This window comes from Patagioenas fasciata, chromosome 17 (genome assembly GCF_037038585.1).
Source record: "Patagioenas fasciata isolate bPatFas1 chromosome 17, bPatFas1.hap1, whole genome shotgun sequence".
Lineage (NCBI taxonomy): Eukaryota > Metazoa > Chordata > Aves > Columbiformes > Columbidae > Patagioenas > Patagioenas fasciata.
Genome location: NC_092536.1, coordinates 14,331,866 through 14,350,746, shown reverse-complemented (window position 1 = coordinate 14,350,746; position 18,881 = coordinate 14,331,866). Strand labels below are relative to the sequence as shown.

Here is an 18,881-nt window from a genome sequence, read left to right as displayed (position 1 = left end):
TGCTGAGGCCACCCACTGCAACACCAGACATCAAATTGGGTATTCAGCTCCTCCCAGTTTACATAGTTATATTGCAGCTTTTGTACTATTTTTTATATTGTTTGGTCAGCTGCTGCTCCACATTATCTAATGTCTCATTTTCAAGTGCTCTCCTGTTGCATCCTTTGGCAGATGATGTTCTTGTCACCAGGTATATCATCCTTCTCACATGTAATTTGGATGATTTCTAGCTGATCCACGGTGTTTCACTTGTTCTAACTTCTGCCTTCTGCATTATGTGGTGATGTATCTGTGTTTGTGTGGCAGGTGTCACATTAGAACCATTGTCCCAAACAGGTCACTGCATCTCCTTCCCTTCTCCCTCTGCTGTCATCATTACTGTACCAGCTGTCCGATGTGCTTTCTGACCTCATGGACTCTCTGGTCCTGCCTCCCTTCTGCTGTTCAATCCTGTTTCTGCAAGAGAAGTGACAACCAGTCAGTGTCCTCTCTGTGGCATCTGGACCTTCCAGAGCTGGACGGCTGGTGGGAACTGTCACCATCAGCCAAGGCTCTGTGTGAAGTCTTCTCCTGGCACAGGAACAGCTCTGGCTGTGCCTGGTGAGCACCACGCTGCCCCAAGGAGAACAGCAACACTGGCAGTGACTCCTGTGCAATGTCCAGCTGGGCAGAGATGATTTGAGGGCAGGTTGGCAGCAGACCCTGAGGCTGTGCCGGGGGTGGACACAACTGGATCCTCCCAGCAGCATCTTGGAAAGTCCCTTCTCAGCTGTGAGCCCCAGGCCAAGGGCACATGGCAGAAAGATCCCCCACCCCCCAAGGCTCTCCCAGTCTCCCACTGGCCTCTGTCCCCAAACTACTCAGACTTCTAAACATGCTCTGCCTCTACCTGAATTATCTTCAGTTTTAAGACAAAAAAAAAAACAAACTAAAGTGTACTTCTGGATGAGGATGGACCAGGTTCAGGATCAGTACCACAGGTACTGCAGGATCAGGTGTCTCCCAGCATGGACAGGCCTGGGGGACCTGTCGACCTCAGCACCCCTGGGCCCCACCATGGCCCACTTGAGCAGCCCTGGGCCCGATGGTGTCTGCGCCCTGCTGCTCTGAGCCTGATCTGCCAAGACACAGCACACACCACTCTGCAAGGGGGAAATTCCTCCTGCCTGTTCCAGGAGGTTCTCAAAAGGCTCACAGTGAACACTCATCAGGAATAAACAATCCCCTTTTGTTTTCCTAGAAAACTCCTTGCACCCCTCAGAGGATCTTGAGCCCCTTTCCTAAGGCAGAGCCCTGGTGAGGAGCTGACCAGGTTTCCCAAGGAATCCTCCTCTGTCAGGAGCACAAGTCAGACCCACGGCCAACAGAGGATGAGGGGAGAGGAAAACCAAGCAGGCTCAGGGACATAACCCACCTTGCAGAGCATAATACAGGACTGAGCTGAGCTCTCACAATTACTATGGCAGGCTGTATCTGGGTCACCCCCTGGGACTCTCTCTGTCCCATCCAAAATGGACCTGTCCCTCATTCTGCAGAGATCAAAGGCTTTCTGGGCCCAGTCCTTGCATTCATGAAGAGACTGAAAGGTGGCTGCTGCCTTCCAGCAGCTCCAGACCCAGCTCTCGGGCTGCCCTTGTGTTCCTCTCCTGTCCACCTTCCACCTACTCCAGCTGATGAGGTGGAAAACACAGCTGGGGAAAGGGGAGGAGAATTTTTCAAACATACCTGTTCAGACATTCAGCCTTCTCTGTCTGTCTCTTGGTACCTGCTGAGGTGCAGGTAACAAGCATCTTTCCTGCTCAGGAGTGAGCCAAAAACTCTGCGATCTCAGTTCCCTCAAGATCAAGAGTGGCCAAGGTGCAGGGAGACCCCTGGTCTTATACCCTGCTGTGCCGACCTCAGCGCTGATGCTACTTTGTGACATTCGTGGCAGTGGGTGATGTCACAATGGAAGAGGCTGCGCCACGTTTGGAAGCAAAGTCCAGCCTGACAGGAGCGGGTCTTGCAGTCCTGTCTGCAAGGCAAGTCTCCCCTGTGAGGTGACGCTGCCTCTGATTGGTCCCCTAGGCCATCACTCTGCCTTGTTTGAGGCCCGTCCTTCCCTGAGGGCAGCCTCTGATTGGCCCCCAGTTGGTCAGGCTGTTCAGATGCAGTTCACCTGAGGTGACGCTCTCTCTCATTGGTCACCCAGGCTGTCACTCTGCCCTGGTTTGGGCCGGCCTTCTCCTGAGGTGACGCTGGCTCTGATTGGTCACCGGGTGCTCAGGCTGCTGTGCTGCAGTGCCCGCCCCTCAACTGAGGTCTGACCTCTGATTGGCCGCCTGGGCTGGCACTCTGCCTGGGCCTGCCCTTCCCTGAGATGACGCTCTCTCTGATTGGCTGCCTGTACTGTCACTCTGCCCAGCCGTGTTGCCTCTCCATGTGGTGGCCACAGCAGAGGAGGAGACGATGGTGGGAGGCACCAAATTCATTCTCAGTGCCCCAGGAGTTTTTCCCGACCTTGTGCTAACCGTTGATATCGGGCTGCGCATGATCAGTTTTTATTACAATACTGCTAGCGACTTCTTCTTTGGTAGAAATGGTTTCAGAAGGTGATGGAGTAAAAAGATTCTCAACCTCACGGCTGAAGTCGGAAAGAACCTTCCTGGACTCTGCCCAGGCAAACAGCGCTTCCTGCATTACGGTTTCCATCAGAATGGTGCTGAGGTCCAGGGGCACTGCACAAGACAAAAACACCTTTGTCACTTGAAGAAGTCCATCTAGATGATGGATGTTTGGAGAAGGGGGCGTTATTTTCTCAATTCTGCAAGTATCATGTTCCAAACCCACACCCAACACAGGTGTCTTCCCCCACCTGCTGCTCTGACTCTGAACAGACAAAACCACTTCATTTGCTCTTCCTCCAACTAGAAAAAAAAAAAAGTAAACACATGGATTTACCCTCTCTCTCCTAAAGAGGAGATGATAGGAAGTCACATTCATACATTCTGAGATGGAAAAAAAGGGCAAGAGGAACAGGAAAAACGTTCCAGACAATGGAAAAAAAAAAAAAAGGAAAAACATTCCATGAGGAAACAAAAGTTTTCCAAGAGGCATCCACCTATATTTAATATCAGAATAATAAATGCTTAGTGTCAATGTTTGCAACACTAGACGCACCGTGTAAAATTCACTGTACCCATTTATATCTTTCTATTAGAGAGCATTAGTAGACAAGTAACATAATGATAAACTTGTAGGAAACATTGTTTTAATGAGGGTGTGCTCATTTTACATTATTTCATCTGACAAGCTGTTCAACTGGCCTCATGGGAGAGATTCCAAGATTACTTCTTGAGGAAGCAGCGACAAAGCTCTCAGCATCTAAAATTAAAACTCAGAAGATAACGGACAGAACAAATATTATCTGTAGTAGAAAACTACTGTTTGTTTGCAGAATTTTCCTTTAGGTGTCAAACAAGAGCACTTTCAGTCACATGCACTATTGCCCACTTGCCTCCCAAATATACTTTATGAAAGTCAGGAGGTGTTACCTCAGCTGAACTTCTCTCAAGTTGGCATGTTCTCATACGTCAGCTCAGCTCTGCAAATTCTAAGTGGATGACAGCACAAAGTGTCAAGATGAAGTTTGTACTGTGTGTTTTCTCAGTATTTCACATGAATTAGGAGCACTATAATGCTCCTGAATAACAAATACATCATCGGTGAGAAATTCTAGATGGAACAAACACAACTCAGTGTTTCAACCAATCCATTTGGTTTAGAAAATAAAATCTCAGAACATGGGACAGGTTGGACTTCACGAGTGGAATCGTCAAGTTTCAGTCCATTTTCTTTCGATTCATGACCTAAGCTAACAGCACCATTCAGTGAATCATTTTTAGGCAGCTCATGCGGGGATCTTTCTTCTCCAGCATTCTGACAGGGAGAATGGGAATTTGGCAACGTATGCAACACCTTTGCAATCAAAATGCCGTTAGATGATGTTATGTTGTGATTCCTTTGAAACGAGTCCTTTGACTCCCCAGACTTTCCTGAAGATTCTGCACCATAAGGGACAGTGTTATCAGAGCTGAGTTGAAGATTTCCATTGGCTACTGGCTCAACAGAAAGTTCATCAGGAAACATCGGTAGCAAGAGACACTGTAGATCGTTTGAGGTGGACTCTGCTGCAGAGGGTTTGTGCTTGTGGATGAAGGAACCAGCTGCCCAAATCTTCCCCCCGCCAGCTCTGCTTAGACAGGCTGGGACATCACCTGTCCTGCAGGAAATTTGTTATGGATGCTGAGAGTGATCTCCTGGGTTTGGATGAATCAGGAACTGGAGGCCTGGGAACTGCCTGGTTTTGGACACGAGCTGTTGGTGGAGCTGCAGACAGCCTTTTAGGGGGATACTTACAATATCTGAATCCTATTTTAGGGATATATTTGTTGGTATTAACTGATAGCTTTTCAGGTTGGCCAGAAGCACTCCCTCCCAGAACAGCAAAAGCTCGGGAGGTGACTAGAACATTAGCACAAGAAATAATACCAAGGTTTGGAGTTCCAGCTGTTATATCCTCTGATAGAGGAGAACATTTTCTTTCAAAAACTGTACAGCAAATCAGCCAGCACTTGGGAATAGACTGGCAACTACATACCCCTTATTGTTCTCAATCCAGCAGCCAGGTAGAAAAAAATGAATCATCTAATTAAACAACAAATTGAAAAATTGGGGCAGGAAGCTAACCTGGCTTGGCCTCGATCTTTGCCTTTGCCCCTCTTGTGTATACGAACAAGGCCAAGAGCAAAGGAAGACTTGAGTCCTTTTGAAATCCTGTATGGGAGACCCTATAGTGTACAGAAGGGGATGTCTGCACAAGTAGGGGATGAAATTATGACTTCTTACATGGTGGCATTGGGTAAACAACTTAACAAAATTGGGAAACGTGTTTGGGACTCAGAGTAGAGGTTTGGATGGGCCAGTACATAACATCCAACTGGGAGATGATGTGTATGTGAAGTCTCTTGCAGAAAAGACTTTGGAACCACAGTGGGAAGGTACATTTCAAGTCCTCCTGACATCTTTCACTGCTATCAAGATTGAAGAACAGAACACCTGGATGCATCATTCTAGAGTGAAGAAAGCCTGCAAAGCACCATGGAGGATAACCCAGGTCCAACCTGGAAAACTGTATTTCTCACAGTCATAGCCTTAGGATATGGTTGGTATGAAAACTGACATGTGAGGATAACCCAAATGATGGGGAACAATTTGAATCCTTCAGACTGCTGGATATGCACAGTCCTCCCAAGAGGAAGGGAATGACCACTGTTTGGTGTACCCCATCCAGACTGGAGTAGAGAAGGGGGTGGATGGGGAAAGTGGGATGCAAACCGGAGGCAAACTTGTCTTTATGGGCAGGACCTACCTGAGTAAAACCATAGGAAGATGTTTCAAATTGGTACCCTGGAATCCAACTGGAATTACGATGTATTCCAGATGTATGAACTGCATGGATAAAACCACTAGTTGGGAAAAGTTTCCAAATTGCAGTGGATGTAGTCGGTCACAGAGTGTAGGAACCTTTAATATAACCAAGCTGAAAGAACTAGGGTTTAATTGCAGCATACAAAACACTGGAAACCTTAACTTTCCCTCTAATATAGCAACAAAATGCAATCTAGCCCCTGGGTGTTGGTGGCTTTGCAGAGATAGGCAAGTTAGGAAAAGTCTACCTGATAACTGGCAAGGCCATTGTACAGGTGGATACATAGTACCTCAAGAAAAGGTGTTTAACCATTCATACCCACCCCCAGGTATTGTTAGGACATTACGGAGAAAAACCCGTTCAGTGTCAAATAACTCTCTTGTAAAGAGGCCCTCTGGATTTCAGAGTTTTGCCAGATGGTTTATTCCTCAACTAGGAGATAGTGAACTAGAAAAAGCCATAGGAAATATATCAGCCACAATCAAGAAAATCAAAAATGCCACTACGGATGCTCTTCAGAGGCTTCAGGAAGAGATATCATCACTAAGCAAGATAGTCCTACAAAATCGCATGGTCCTAGACCTCCTGACTGCAAAAGAAGGAGGAGTTTGGGTGGTGATAAAGCAAAGTTGTTGTTCATATATTAATCAGGAGAAACGGGTAGAAACAGATATTCAAAAGATATGGGAACAATCTCAGATCCTCCATCTAGTTACTAGAGACAATACAACAGGGGGATTCTCTAATTTATGGGAAGGCCTCACTTCCTGACTTCCCAGCTTAACCTGGTTACGATCCTTATTTGGAGCTTTAGTGGGAATATTAGCTTTAAGGATACTGGTCTGTATGATGATGAGGTGTTTCTTGTGGTGTTGCCAGAGTACCGGGACACTTGTAGCAACTGGAAGAAACATCAACTAAGGCAGGAGCAAGAATCTAATAGGTATTTTGTAAAGACATTATATAAAGAATAATCATATCAGTAAAAGAATTTACTAACCTCTTAGAAAAGGGGGGAATGATACAGGGAATTGACAATTAACTAATTAACACTTAAAGAACTAAACTTACCCCACATCACTAAAGAGCCAACAGAGAGCTAACCCTTTAACCCACATAGGCTTGCTTAGGTCTGTGTAACTTATTGTACGAGAAACAGGAGTTCACTGACACCTTGCAAAGATAACAATCCTTGGTGCACCCTTGGTGCATCCTTGGGTGAACTAGATAACAGAAACTTGGGCACAGGACAGGAGATACGCCAGTTTTGACCAACTCAGCAGTCTGAGACCCAATCAACTCATCACACTGGACCAAAGGTGACCGTGTACAGAGAAAGAGGGCTGGGGTCACGATCACTGCGCAGCTGCAACCAGGAGGAGCCAGAGGTGGAGACTATGGAAATGGACTCCCGGAACTCATTGTAATAAGAACCGCCTTCTTGGGGACAGGTTATGAATATGTATAGGTGTGCCTAAAACTTTCATGAATATGTAACACTTTACTGTATTTAACCAAGCTCACAGCTACTGGAAATACACATGTATTAGATGAATTGATTCCCCGTGTGTCCGACCTCATAAATAAATGGGTAAAATACATACCTTCCTTATAACCTCAAGGATTGTAAGGTCAGTTCTGCACCTCAAGGGCTCAAAATGGGGCCAGAATCACATCAGGCCTCAAAATGGTGGCACCAGGGGAACCGAGATCACCTCAAACCACAAAATGGCACTAAAACCACCTCAAAGCACAATATGGCACCCCCAGGGGCACCAAGATCACATCAGGGATCAAAATGGTGCCAGAATCACCTTAGGGCTCAACTGGCGGCCCCTGGAGTGTTGGGATCACCTCACACCACGAAAACCCTTGAGGAGCTGAAGCGAGTTCAGAGGAGGGAACGGAGCTGGGGAAGGGGCTGGAGAAGAAGTTTGAGGTTGGAAATTTGGGGTAATTTCTTCCCCAAAGGGCTGTGGGGCGTTGGAACAGTCTGCCCAGGGCACTGCTGGAGTCACCATCCCTGGAGGGGTGAACAGACGAGGTTCTTGGGGACATTTTAGTGCTGGGGTGGGGCTAATGGACTCAATGACATTGAGGGGCTTTTCCACCCAAAACAATGGGATAATTCGCCGATTTTGGGCATTCCTACGCAGCTGCTCTCTCCTGGCCGGTCGGGCCGGCTCAGGGGGACACCAGGGATGTCTCCGCAGACATGGGGGGTTCATCCTGGCTCTGTTTCTCCCCCTCCAGCCCTCAGGATCCTGGAGAAGGACCGCGACCCCTCCACCCGCGCCCTGGCAGGTCAGACCATGCTCCTCCTCACCACCAGGATGAATCAGCCAAGACAACAGCTGACCCTGCAGTCCCTCTTCTGTTGGTGCTGCTAAGCCCGGCTTAAGTGCAGCTTTTCTCACCAAAACACCCGGATTTTCTGACAATAACTCTGGAAAAGGAGCCTGATCCACAGCATCCTACAGCCCTGAGATGATGGCAACGTTTCCGGCCTCTCCTGATGCTGTTTTCCTGTTTTTCTCGTTTGCTTTTTGCTTTTTTGGGAGTGTTTGAATCGTGCGGATCGTTTTGACGCTCCCCTCTGAGCATGGGTGGCACAAAACCTTTTTCACATTGTTTAAATAAATCGTGTCAGATTGAGATTCTCCCACTGGAACCAACAGACACGGGCGCATCATAGGGATAATCCCAATTAAAGAAATTCATGCTAATTAAAAAGCTGAGTTTTCCCCCATTAAGATCCTAGGGAGGATCCCAATTAAAGAAAATTCACGCTAATTAAAAAGCCAAGTTTACCTCCATTAAGGTTGTAGGGAAGATCCCAATTAAGGAAATCCATGCTAATAAAAAAAGCCGAGTTTAAGGAAATTCACGTTAATAAAAAAGCTGAGTTTACCCCCATTAAGATCATAGGGAAGATCCCAATGAAGGAACTCCATGCTAATAAAAAAGCCAAGTTTAAGGAAATTCACGCTAATAAAGAAGCTGAGTTTAAGGAAATCCACACTGTTAAAAAAAAGGAGTTTATTCCCATTAAGATCATAGGGAAGATCCCGATTAAGGAAACTGACACTAATAAAAATACCAATTTTATCCCCATTAAGTAGCTGCACTGCCCCCAGAGGGCAGTGAAGCCCCTGTTATTTTGTGTTTGAGAAGAGCCCAGGATGTTCATCTCAGTTTGAGAAACAAAAACAGTGCAAAATGAGGATTTTGCTGCAAACGTGAGAACTTGAGTGTCCGGGTGTTTCATCTGTGGGTCACTTGGGGGAAATAAAATGCTCGAGGCCCAAAGAGATTCGCAGGAAATCGGCAACGGGCGTTTCAACTCTGATTGGGTATCGGGGAAACAGTTGGACTCGATGATCCTAAAGGTCTTTTCCAACGCAAGTTATTTGGGGATTCTAAAACTGGAGGGAATTGGGGGGTAAATTGTGGTGCAGGGGGGAAAAGTGGGGGATGTGTGCCCCCTTGTGGCCCTCACGTCCCTTCCAGGTCCCCTTTGTTCCCCCACCCCCATGTCACCCCCCATGTCCCCTGTGTCCCTCCCATCCCGTGTGTCACAAAGGCACCCCGAAAGTTAGTTTTAGGTAGACAACAGGGTCCAAAACAAAATTTTATTCTGGTCAAAAAGGTGCAGCAGATTAACTGGTAAAGAACGGGGTTTTAGCTCTCCAAGAACATAAATACAGGTTCGAGTATCAGTTGAGGAAGTTATTGGGTGCAGCAAATAATAACAATGGAGATCCACAGTGTGCATACATGTGGCTCACCAAATACAATGCCAGAGCCGTCCCTGACTCTGGGAAAAGTATACACTTGCCTGAATCTGGCAAGGAACTACTAAAGAAAATACATGTGCTTATATTTAAGCATGGAATACACTCACTTTGCCTAAGTGAGGAAAAATAAACAGAGACCCGCAACCCTGCGAGGAATTATTTCACTCACCCATATGTGGAGATGAGGGAATCCCGGTCCTCAGAGATTATCTCAGGCAGCCATCCTGCCTAAGGGGGAGGGCTCTTGGGGGCAGTATTTGGCCTGTGCTCTGAGATGTCTGCACAACAGGCAGCCTCGGCAGACCCTGTTTTATTATAGCCTTATCAGATCTGACTGTGGGCATTCCAGAAGGTTCTCTGCACTCCCACTCTGGCTGTGGGGTGCCCTGAAGCTTCTAAGCACCCCGACTCCATCTGTGGGTTCCCAGTGGCTCCTTGGTGCCTCTGCGTCCCCTCCTCCTCTCTCTTAATGACCCTAGCCAATGGGCTCTGGGGTTATACAGACGAAGCTGTTACCCCCATTGCAGGAGAGAGGGGGATGTGTTGAGGGAAAGGGGGGGCGTGCATCTGCCATAACGGGTGCCGCATGCCTGGCTGGGGCAGGGATGCCTGGGCCCCAGAGCGTGGGGAACTCTCTGTGTCGGTTTTGCCCCCATCAGCACAGGGGCCTCCGGGTGGTTCCCGGGCGCCGCGCCCCGGGATAAACCTTGGAAGCTGTGCTGGGTTGATTGTGGCTGGACAGCAGGTGCCCACCAAACCTGCTCTGTCACTGCCCCCCTCAGCTGAGCAGGAGAGAGAAGAGAAACAAAACACTCATGGGTCGAGATAAGGACAGGGAGACATCACTCACCCATTACTGTCACAGACAAAACAGACTCCACTAGTGTAAATTAATTCATTACCAATCAAATCTGAGTGGAATAATGAGAAATAAAACCTTAATCTTAAACCACCTTCCCAACACCCCTCCATCCAAAGAGCTACAGTAAGAAAAATGTTGGGCAGAAGGGTTTTGCTTAAAAAACAATCAATAAGGTTTGTCTTTGCATTATCAAAGGTTTGTTTCTCAGGCCACAGCTCCTTCAGCAAGGGGTTGGGTATTATTTAAGCCCTGGCAAATGGGAAACAGCTTCCAGTGCCTGACTGTTCTCATGACTGAAAAGTTTCTCCTTTTATCTACTGTCCTTCCAAACCCAACCATCCAGCCTGTTTTTTACCCATCTACTTGCACACCAATGCAGATTATAATATCCTACATTGGACACAAGAATATTGTGTGGGATGATGTCGAATGCCTTGCTGACTTTCAGGTAAAAGACCATCCCTGCTCTGTCCACATCCAGCAATCCTCTCCTTTCCCCACAGAAAGCAAAGAGGATGGACAGGCACAATCTGCACTGGGTAAACCCCATCACCTTCTCTTTCAGACACCCAGAAATAGGGTCCCAGTGGACATATTTTGGGGCACAGTCTTTAGTTCCCCTCCTCACCCATTGGCCATTTTTGAAAAGTGCATGCACTGTGTGAGTGCTTCCAGTCATCAGGGAGTCCCACCAGCCTCCATGAGCTTTCAAAGATGATGGAGAGTGGCCTCACTGTGACATTGTCCTGCTCTCTGAACTCCCTGGAATGCTGCTGCCTGGTCCCATAGACTGGTAAGAATTGTGTTAGTTCAAGTGACCCCTGACTTGATCCCCATCCACTGCTGGTTGTTCTCCTCCAGATTTCTGTCTCAAGTCACAGTGGCCTGGAAGAACTCACTGGTGAAGATGGAGAACAAGAGGACACAGACATTCTCACCTCTTTCCCTTATTAAATTAATCAGTGGCCACACAGTGTCTGTGTTTCTTCTTCAACTGTTCCTGAAGTAGTAAACAGCTCATTATGGTGCCCTTGAATTGCCTTACAGGTTTAGACTGAGTTTCAGTCTGGACTGTTGCTGTGCTTGGAGGCTGCTGTCCTTGAAGACCAGATGCACTAACTTCTGCCACCCTGCCCCGGCAGTTTATTCAATTCATGTCACAGCTCTATCTGCAACACTGACAGCTCCAGCTCATCCAGTCAGGTCCCTGGCTGAGGACGTGGCATCACTTCAGGGCTGAACCACCCCAGCTGTGGCACCAGGCCAGCTCTGACTTGCCATAATTAAACCTGGTACCAAGCATCCAAGAGCCCATGTGGCAAAAGCTTTGCTTCAGAGCAGAGACATGACATGGTCAAAAGATTGCTTTTTATGTCTTTCTAGCCCTAGAACTACAAACCCAGAATAAAATGCCTAAATCCATTCAACTAAAGTTATATTCCCCACGTTTGGAGAAATTAGATCCTCTGCTGTAACCTTCCTGGTGTCCAGTCTAATGACAGGACAAGAAAAGGTGTCTCTCATAGCAGTTTATTTTCTAATAGGATGAATACAATGCTGGAAATAAATGTCTCTGCACAGCTGAGGGAGGGAACATTAATGATGACTTCAACCTGTTTGACAGCAGGTTCCCCTGGAGTCCCAGGAACACCTGGAGGGAGCCCAGAGGGGACAGACAAAGTGACATCATGGGCTGTTCCTCTGCTGCTGAGCTGGGCTGGGGTCCTGGGACAGAGGGAGCCCATGGCAAGCAGCAGCGCTGCAGAGAGACAGCTCTGCCCAGGAGCAGCTCCTCTGCAAAGCGCAGCAGGGCTGAGGGCTCTGCCTGCAGCATCGAGGGGAGAGGAGCCAGGCAGAGAGAGGGCAAATGCAGTCTGTGATGGTGAGACAGCTGAGAGCTCATTGGAGGAGAAACCTTCACAGTTCTTAATGCTGTAAGTCTCTGGCTGAAGGGCGATGCAATTGTCTTATAGAGCTGGCACATCGCATGTCTGGTGTGGAGGAGAAGGATCTGCTCCTCAGCAAGGATTCCCGCATGGACGGGGCACGACAGCTGCCTTCTCCCAGCTACAGGGTGTGAAGCCGGTTGTGGAGCCAGGGGTGCCCAGGGCTGTCCTGCAGAGCAGGGTCCCTGCACCCCAGGGCTGTGCTGGGGCAGGGACCCTGCCACATGCCAGCGTCAGTGCTCAGCCTGCCCGGGCAGATCCCCATGGTGCTGTGGGGAGAAGCTGTGGATGGAAGGAGTGACACTGGCAGCGCAGAGAGGGAGCCTCTTCTGTGGAAAGGGTGCTGTGTGGTATGAGGCTGCTCAGAGCTCCAGATCACCTCCACAGCAACTGCAGAAGTTCCTTCTAAAGAATGACATCATGGAAGAATTACGTAACAGTAATACCTGAAAGGGAAGGAAATTGTGTTCTCAGTTTTCCACTCTTGGTTGATTGTGTTTGGCAGGGGGAGACGGGAATTTATTTCTCTCTTCTGGAAAGACATTGTGATCCCAGTTCTTGTTAGGACTTGAGTTGCTCCTCAGCCCCTGCACACACAGAAATATCCCTGGGCAGTGCCCAGTGCCAGGAGGTGTCTGCAGGGCAGAGCAGAGCACACAGTGGGTGAGTTTGGCTTTGTGAGCAGTGACAGGGAGGAGACCCAGGGACAGAGAAACAGCTCTTGGCAGTGACAGCTACACGTTGACAGAGACATGGGCAGGGATGAAGCATCTTCTCCCTGAAATGCCATGGGACAGGTGGTTTGGGAACCTCCCTGCCATCCCCTGCAGTGCAGACACTTGCCATGGGCCAGACTCCTGGTTTCCTCTTCCACCTCTTAAGGCCATGTGTGGTCAGTCACCTTCTTAGGGGTCACATCCCTTAAAAGAGAAGTTACCAAACACCTGACTCTCTGTCTTTATTTCTCCTGGCTTAATCTGCAGCAGCTCTGTGGTGTTTCTCCCTTTTTCCTCTCCTGTCCTTGCTCGCCTGGTTCTTATCATTGGACCTTCTGTGATGGGGTTTGCGTTAAGCTGCAGTTCAGAGATCAGTCCTGAGGGTCCTGCCTTGCAGAGGGAATAAAGTGTCCAAGTCACCTCCCAATCTACAGGTTCAGGGCAATTCAAATGAGGAGATGCTTATTTCAGGATACCCCAAATTTAGGACATTTGACTCCCTGGAGGTTCCTTCTGGGATGCAGGTTGCCCTCCAGAAGCAAACACCTCTCCCATGACATCTCTATGTTATCCAGCAGTCGCATGAAGAAGACACTTTGGTGTCAATGCCATGATAATGCTGCTCATCATCCGTATGTGGGCAGCTGTACTGAGCCCTCTGTGTTCCTGGCTGGGAGGGCAGAGCTGAGATCTTCCTCAGGTACAATGAGATGGGGTGTGGAGTTTGGAGATCTGCACTTGGAAACTGGATTCCTCTGGTCTCAGCAATGTTCAGTTTCTGCTCAGGAGAACATCTGGGAGTAATTGTTCTCCAGGTAAAAGATGTGCCAGCACGGAGCAGCTGAGACTAGGACTGGTGGACAGACCAACTCTACTCCGTTAACGGGATGGCCAGCATCCACAGTGGCTGTTAACACCCACAAAGATTCACATGGAGTGCAGCAGGAATGTCAAGCATTTCTAGCTTAAAAACAGTCCTCATATTTGGTGGGGCAACTAGAACAGAAGAAACAAAAAGAAATCCCCATAGCTCTGCTCTGTAGTAGGGTGTAATGAGACAGACAATGCTGAAAAAGTTTCAGTATCACAAGTGGATTTGATTTGAAATCTTCCTGTTCCTATTTTCCTATTACTTTAGGGCAGGACTGACCCCTGCAGAGCACAAGACAGAGGCACCTGCTCCCAGTCAAACTGTCAGGAGCACCAGCCACCACCTGTAAAAAGGGACCTGCCAAAATTCTTCCTCAAAGGGGTGAGGTGAATCGATGATTTCTATGAGATATTGAAGTCATTTTGCTCAGAGAAATCTTACCTAACATACACCTTTTCCTCCTTGCACAGTCCCCAAACCCAGAGACAGCAAATGTCCAACAGCAGCTATATCATTCAATTTCTTTCTTCCTGGCATTCACAGACACACAAGAGCTGCAGCTCTTGCGTTTCTGTCTCTTCCCCGGCATCTTCCTGGCTGCCCTCCTGGGCAACGGCCTCATCATCACCACCATAGCCTGGGACCAGCACCTCCACACCCCCATGTACTTCTTCCTCCTCAACCTCTCCCTTCTAGACCTGGGCTGCATCTCCACCTCTCTTCCCAAGTCCATGGCCAATGCCCTCTGGGAGACCAGGGCCATTTCCTACACAGGATGTGCCACCCAGGTCTTTCTCTTTATCTTTGCAATATCAATGGAGTATTGTCTTCTCACCATCATGTCCTATGACCGCTACATTGCCATCTGCAACACTCTGCTGCATGCGGCCAATACATTTTCACTGCCACTCTGCAAGGGCAATGCTGTGGACCAGTTCTTCTGTGAAATCCCCCAGATCCTCAAGCTCTCCTGCTCACACTTCTACCTCATGGAAGTCAGGCTTCTAGCTTTTATTGTCTTCTCATTTTGAGATGTTCATTGTGCTGTCCTATGTGCAGATCTTCAAGGCCGTGCTGAGGATCCCCTCTGAGCAGGGATGGCACAAAGCCTTTTCCACCTGCCTCCTTCACCTGGGTGTGGTCTCCCTGTTTGTCAGCACTGGCTAATTTACCTACCTGAAGCCCCCTCCATCTCCTCCCCATCCCTGGACCTTGTGGTGTTGTTAGCAATCAGGACACATAACCACAGGCGTAGTTATATGCGGTGCTTTATTTCAGCGCTGGGAAACCAGGGGTTCACACCCAAAGCTGGCTTCAGCGGTCAGTTTAAGTTGCCACAGTATTTATACAGCTCATTCACATACATATTCATATATTCATTTAGGATCATTAGAATATGTAATAGTTACTCAACATTTATTGCAACATCGATTGCAACACCTTGGAATTACTTTGATCATGCGCAGTGTCCCCTGGTGGTCTTTCAGGGGGTCTTCAGGATGAAGTAAGTAGTCTTCATCACTTCTGTCCTTTTCACCTTTGGGTACTGCACATGCGCACTACTCTATAATTGCATAACTGCTGACTAGCTTAATTTCCAGAGATACTGTGTATATTTATTCTCATTCTAGGCATATTTGGGCTAAGATAAATGCTAGGTTGATAAGATAAGAATATACTCAAATACCTTATTAGGTAAAACACAATATGCAAAGGATAAATCAGTTTTGCACCTGTTCCAGAAGGGAACATCTTGTAAAATTGATTCTGTTACTAACATTTCCCCCCTTTGAAAATGCTTTTCTATTTTTAGACAATGCATTTTCACCTCAATCAACTACTTCAATTATTGATTCATTTACTATGATTTGATTGGTGATTAGGCAGATGTGACAGTTCGAGTCACGCTTCTTCATAAGCTGGAGGGTTATCAAATATAGGATTAACATAATTCCTACTCAGGACACTAAAAATGCGATCATTCCTAGCACTTGTTTGACTAATTACACGCTTAATACCTACATACAATAAGCAAAGAAGTACAATCACAATTGCAAGTACAACTACACTTTCTAGTAGTGAATGTACCCATTCTCCCAAATTTAAACCAAATGTATTCAACAGAGCGCCTATCCAGCTCTGTTCTGCATTCTGCTTTTCTTTTTGCAGCTCCATCTCTGTTTGGGTCACTTGGGAAATGTCCTTCTCAACTTCTGAAGTTACATTTGGAATATAGATGCAGCAATGATCAATTCTGTCTTTCAAATATCCACAGACACCATTTTCTTTCAGTAACATTATGTCGAGTGCCATTCTATTCTGCAAGGTCATTTTAGTCGTAGCCTGTAACTGTATATTAAGTTCCCGAAAACCTTTCTTAGTTATTCTGGCCAATCGATCCATTTGCCCGATCAATTTATCAATCATTTCTCGGTTTCTGTATGCCGCAATTGGTGCAAAGAAAGATTCTAGTGCCCAGCCAAATTTAACACTGTTTGATGGTTCATGCCACACATTGTCTTCATCTATCTCTCGTTTGTGCCTAACCTGTAGAAGTTCTTGCCTATTTTTCAAGGGTGACTTTTTCCAAACAGGACACAGGGTTGGCAGCCCCAAAGTAATTTCCCTTACTGGTCCTGCTATTGGTAAATGTGTTGTCCAGGTCCCGTCACTTAAGGCCCAAACTAGATGTCCCACACTACCTACAACGCTTCTACAATCAATTCTATCTCCATCAATGCCTATCTTGGTTGCTTCCTTTGGATCCAATTGTTTCTGACAAATGCAACTTGCAATTACTGCAACTTTAATGATGGATATAGGTACTTCTCTCATCTCTGTCTGGCAAGTTATTACTCGTGAACAATTCCACCATGGTACTGTCGTTCCTCCTGTTACATTGGACCACCATACACACCATGGAAATGCTTCACTATATTGGTATTGTTGTACAATACTCAATGTCCACGTGTTACTCCATGATTCAGTTATATTTTTGTTATCCTGATCTTTGCATTCCCAGTAGGTCCATTCAACCTTTTCATATACCGTCTCTTTGGTCCAGCTTTCTTTGAGAGCTACTTTTCCTCTAATTCTCACTAGTTTGGGTCCTGTTTTTACCCATCGTTCAGTTGGGACTACTTCTACTCTAGTGCGGGATTCGCATGCTATTTCACCTGTTCTATTTATTTCTGGTAGAGTGGTAGATATTATTCCCCACTGTATTGGGTCTTCGGTTGATTTTGGAATGGGAATGCAAGCAGTGATGCTGCTGGTATTCTGAGTCAGTGCGAAATCTCGAATTAGCCCTATCATCAGATTCTCTGCCTGATTCTGTACGCTTTGTACCACCTCTGGTATCTGAGTACTTTCGTTATTATTGACTGCTTTTCGTGGCCTAATTTGCAATTCCATTTGAATAGTCCCATTTTCCCACTGTTTATCAGAGGCCTTGTGGAATAGAGTGGCACTTCCCCCTCCAATTTTCAAAAGTACAAACACTCTAACCAAAATCACAATTCGGTAATGCAAACCAGACATTACTGCGATATAATCTTGAGCGTGGTAGGACCCACTATTTGCGATTGCCACAGCCTCGGGACTCTTTTCACTCGGGTATAGTGTATCCAAGAGTCTACTCCAGCAACTTTGACCGCGGTGAATGTAGTTAGGAGTACTTGATAGGGTCCGTCCCAACGCTCTTTTAAGGGTTCTTCATTCCAAGTTCTTATATACACCGTGTCTCCAGGCTCTATATCATGTACTGGATTCTCAAGCGCTAGTGGACGATTCCACGCTAGCACGGACCTGAGTCGATTTAATGTCCTGCCAAGAGACAACACATAATTGTACAAGTCCTGATTGCCTTTCACATGTACCTCTGGGTTTGGGTTTGGTGCTTCATATGGTTTGCCATACAGAATCTCGTATGGACTTACTGACATTCCATTCCTAGGTTTAATCCTAACACGCAACAATGCTATTGGCAAGGCCTGAGGCCATTGAATTTTTGCTTCCTGACAGATCTTGCTAAGTTGCCTTTTTAGGGTTTGATTCATTTTCTCCACTTGTCCACTAGACTGGGGTCTCCATGGGATATGTAACTCCCACTTAATTCCCAAACATCTGCTGACTTCCTTCACCAATTGTGCAACAAAGTGCGGTCCCCTATCAGATGATATCCCCAGTGGTACCCCAAATCTAGGGATTATTTCCTTTAGTAACCATTTTACAGTTTCTTTTGCCTGGTTGGTGCGACAAGGGAGAGCTTCCGGCCATCCTGAAAAGGTATCTACCCCAACTAGTATATACCTAAATCCTCGAGTTCTGGGGAGTTCCGCATAATCTATTTGCCAATAATCCCCAGGTCGTATGCCTGTCTTAATTTTCCCCATTTCTATTTTTCTTTTTACTAAAGGATTATTTTTCAAGCAAATTTCACTCTTAGCTGTAATAGACTTTGCCATTGTTAACATCTGGACCGAGATAATTTAACATCTGGACTGAGATAATTTGTTTTCTTATATAAGCTACCAATGCTTCTGCACCCCAGTGACACTTCTGGTGTTCCGTCTGAAGTATTCCTCTCATAATAGTGGTTGGTACCACAACTTGTCCATTGGTGGTTACATACCACCCAGAATTATTCTTGCTGGCTCTTACTAGACTTGCCAATTTTTCATCTTCTGTAGAATATTTAGGTGGTTCTGAAGGTAATAAATCAATTGCTCTTACCTTCTGGGAGACAAGACCCAACATTGTTCTCACTTACCGTGCTACTGACCGAGCTGTTTGATCAGCAAGCCAATTTCCCTCGATGATTTTTGATGTTCCACTTTGATGAGCTTTACAGTGCATTACAGCAACTTGTGATAGTTTTTGAATGGCATTGATCAGGTTCAGTATCTCCTCCTGGTACTTAATGTTTGTTCCTTGTGAAGAGAGCAGTCCCCGCTCTTTCCAAAGGGCTCCATGCACATGAACAACTCCAAAAGCATATTTTGAGTCAGTCCATATGTTAACTTTCTTGTTTTCGCTGAGTTCCAATGCCCTGGTTAAGGTGATTAACTCCGCTTTTTGTGCTGAGGTGTTTGACGGTAAGGGTTTAGCCTCAATTACTGTCTTGGCAGTAGTAATCGCATATCCTCCATACCGTATTCCACTTTCCACAAAGCTACTGCCATCAGTAAAAAGTTCCCAGTCAGTTTCTGCCAGCGGAG

At 46.7% G+C, this 18,881-nt stretch overlaps 1 pseudogene; it reads left to right on the top strand.

Annotated features, from left to right (window-relative positions):
* Positions 1-3,676: 3,676 nt before the first annotated feature.
* Positions 3,677-12,209, top strand: LOC139829253 (syncytin-2-like; annotated as a pseudogene).
* The last annotated feature ends 6,672 nt before the right edge of the window (positions 12,210-18,881 follow it).